Genomic DNA, 3,933 nt, shown 5'->3' with positions numbered 1-3,933 from the left:
GTACCTACACAAAACAAATAAATCCTCGCAACCAACGCAAATAGGGGTTGTCAATCCCTATAAGGCCACTTACGAGAGTGAGATCTGATAGATATGATAAGATAATATTTTTGGTATTTTTATGATAAAGATGCAAAGTAAAATAAAGGCAAAGGAAATAACAAAGGAAATAACTAAGTAGTAGGTGATTAATATGATAAAGATAGACCCGGGGGCCATAGGTTTCACTAGTGGCTTCTCTCGAGAGTATAAGTATTCTACGATGGATGAACAAATTACTGTTGAGCAATTGACAGAATTGAGCATAGTTATGAGAATATCTAGGTATGATCATGTATATAGGCATCACGTCCGAGACAAGTAGACCGACTCCTACCTGCATCTACTACTATTACTCCACTCATCGACTACTATCCAGCATGCATCTAGTTAGAAACAGAGTAACGCCTTAAGCAAGATGACATGATGTAGAGGGATAGACTCATGCAATATGAAGAAAACCCCATCTTGTTATCCTCGATGGCAACAATACAATACGTGCCTTGCTGCCCCTACTGTCACCAGGAAAGGACACTGCAAGATTGAACCCAAAGCTAAGCACTTCTCCCATTGCAAGAAAGATCAATCTAGTAGGCCAAACCAAACTGATAATTCGAAGAGACTTGCAAAGATAACCAATCATACATAAAAGAATTCAGAGAAGATTCAAATATTATTCATAGATAGACTTGATAATAAACCCACAATTCATCGGTCTCAACAAACACACCGCAAAAGGAAGATTACATCGAATAGTTCTCCACAAGAGAGGGGGAGAACATTGTATTGAGATTCAAAAAGAGAGAAGAAGCCATCTAGCTAATAACTATGGACCCGTAGGTCTGAGGTAAACTACTCACACTTCATCAGAGAGGCTATGGTGTTGATGTAGAAGCCCTCCGTGATCGATGCCCCCTTCGGCGGAGCTCCGAAACAGGCCCCAAGATGGGATCTCATGCATACAGAAAGTTGTGGCGGTGGAATTAGGTTTTTGGATCCATTTTTTATCGTTTGGGGGTACGTAGGTATATATAGGAAAAAGGAGTACGTCGATGGAGCAACAGGGGGCCCACGAGGGTGGAGGGAGTGCCTGGGGGGTAGGCGCGCCCCCTACCTCGTGGCCTCCTATTTCCTTTCTTGACGTAGGGTCTAAGTCTCCCGGGTCTTGTTCGTTGAGAAAATCACGTTCCCGAAGGTTTCATTCCGTTTGGACTCCGTTTGATATTCCTTTTCTTTGAAACCCTAAATCAGGCAAAAAACAGCAATTCTAGGTTGGGCCTCCGGTTAATAGGTTAGTCCCAAAAATAATATAAAAGTGTATAATAAAGCCCAATAATGTACAAAACAGTAGATAATATAGTATGGAGCAATCAAAAATTATAGATACGTTGGAGATGTATCAAGCATCCCCAAGCTTAATTCATGCTCGTCCTCGTGTAGGTAAATGATAAAAACAGAATTTTTGATGCGGAGTGCTACTTGGCATAATTTTAATGTAATTCTTCTTAATTGTGGTATGAATATTCAGATCTGAAAGATTCAAGACAAAAGTTCATATTGACATAAAAATAATAATACTTCAAGCATACTAACTAAGCAATTATGTCTTCTCAAAATAACATGTCCAAAGAAAGTTCATCCCTACAAAATCATATGGTTTAGTCATGTTTCTTTTTTGTCACACAAGAATGCTCTCATCATGCACAACCCCGATGACAAGCCAAGCAATTGTTTCATACTTTAGTAATCTCAAACCTATAAACTTTCATGCAATATATGAGCGTGAGCCATGGACATAGCACTATGGATGGAATAGAATATAATGAGGGGGGTTATGTGGAGAAGACAAAAAGGAAAAAAGTCTTATATCAACAAGGCTAATCAATGGGCTATGGAGATGCCCACCAATTGATGTTAATGCAAGGAGTATGGATTGCCATGCAACGGATGCACTAGAGCTATAAATGTATGAAAGCTCAACAAAAGAAACTAGTGGGTGTGCATCCAACTTGCTTGCTCATGAAGACCTAGGGCACTTGAGGAGGCCTATTGTTGGAATATACAAGCCAGGTTCTATAATGAAAATTTCCCACTAGTATATGAAAATGACAAAACAAGAGACTCTCTAACATGAAGATTATGGTGCTGCTTTGAAGCACAGTGTGGCAAAGGATAGTAACATTGTCCATTCTCTCTTTTTCTCTCATTTTTTGGGCCTTCTTCTTTTTTTATGGCCTTTCTCTTTTTTTATTCCTCATATTGGATGTGCACGGTATATATTGGATGTATGAATTGCACGATGTATTGATTCGGTGCAATGTGCATGGTATATATAAGTATAAGGTAGGGCATCTACCTCAATCTATACAACAAACTAAAGAGGTGAACCTAGTCAATGTACATGCACAGATAACATACTCAACAGGGAGAAATGTTGAATGACTCAACTGAATTCTTTTTATTTCCCGCGAGTTATATGTATATCAAGACGAGACGACGAGTGATCTATATATATTGTTGCTTCCACGCCGAAGAAGTTGCATCATCGACCACCATGAGTCACAGCTCGTCGGAGGCCCGCAGCGACGGCGACGACGACGCCGAGCCCGGGCAGAGCCGCGTCACCCGCGCGAAGCGGCCATGTCCTAGCGCCATCGACGCCGTGGCTCTCCGTGTTGCCGTCCCGGTCGCTCGTGTCATCGGCGCGGCCGCCGCCGCCTGGCGCTCCATGCCTGCATGCCATGGGGGCTACAGCCCCACTGTGGCCATGGGCGCGGCCCTACTCGGCCATCATCCCCGCCCTCCGCTCCCTCCTCCTGATGAACCTCAAAGAGGAGACCTCCCTCAGGGCCGCGAGGGAGGCCATCGCGGGGCTCTACAACCACGCCACGCCGTTCGGCCCCTCGCGCCGGTTCCCCACCGGTGAGGTGTACGTGTGTCTTGACCGAGTACCGCTCGCCCAAACGATGCAGCGGATTGTGCAGCCCCTAGTGACGGTGGAGGCGGCTGGGGTGTACGGCGAACAACTAGTTGACGCCTGCTCCAACTACATCGGCAGGATCTCTTCCGCCCTCCTAGATCTGACGCGTGTTGAAGACCGCCCCGGCATCTCCCCCATTCTGTATGACCGCGCGATCTTCGAGTCCGTGTTCCTCTTGACGTGGCCGGAGCCATGAGAGCTTGCCTGCAAACTTCGCACAATTTAAGTGATTGAAATACAAAGTTACAAACTGGGTGTGTTTGGTTTAATAAGGTTCTACTTGCCTGACCAAAACTTTGGTATGTAACTGTTCTTTGAATCATGGCCAAGTGTTGAGTACCTGCTAAAACATTGGCAAAATTGTTTGTCTATTTCTGTATTGAGAACTCAGTGCCATGTATTTATAGTGGTAAACGTTTTTCAATTTTTTTGTGATAGCTTACCACAAATGCCATTTGATTTAGATTATCTGCATCCCTATACGCTGAGGATAGGCTTGGAGAAAAGTTGTTTATTCGGCATCCGCATTGAAGCGGCGACGCATAAGAGGCCGCGTCCGTCAGCACCGCCTTCACATCTGGTCACGTAGCTCAACATCAATGTCAGCCGCTGCATGCCCTTGGCCAACATGAATGCGGCGCGGGCGTTGGATGGAAAGTGCGGGAGAGACGGGTGAGGAATTTTTGTGGGCCAGGGTGGTCATACGCGGCCTTGGCAACGATCTAGACGCCCGCAAAGCACCCCCCCCCCCCACACACACACACTCCACACACATTTTGTCTTCGTTTTGCAGGAAAAAATGCGTTCGGACCACCCAGCGGACCGATACAGGTCCGCATTGGATGTCACAACACGTTTGGACCGTGCGATATAGACGTATGGGGGTGGTTTGATGGTCCATGTTGGAGATGCCC

General features: G+C 45.3%; 1 pseudogene; it reads left to right on the top strand.

The window, feature by feature from the left end:
* The first annotated feature begins 2,593 nt into the window (after window positions 1-2,593).
* Window positions 2,594-3,215, top strand: LOC125509765 (annotated as a pseudogene).
* Window positions 3,216-3,933: the final 718 nt, after the last annotated feature.

The sequence above is a fragment of the Triticum urartu genome, chromosome 5 (assembly GCF_003073215.2).
Source record: "Triticum urartu cultivar G1812 chromosome 5, Tu2.1, whole genome shotgun sequence".
NCBI classification, from domain to species: domain Eukaryota; kingdom Viridiplantae; phylum Streptophyta; class Magnoliopsida; order Poales; family Poaceae; genus Triticum; species Triticum urartu.
This window is presented reverse-complemented; position numbering and strand designations above follow the sequence as displayed.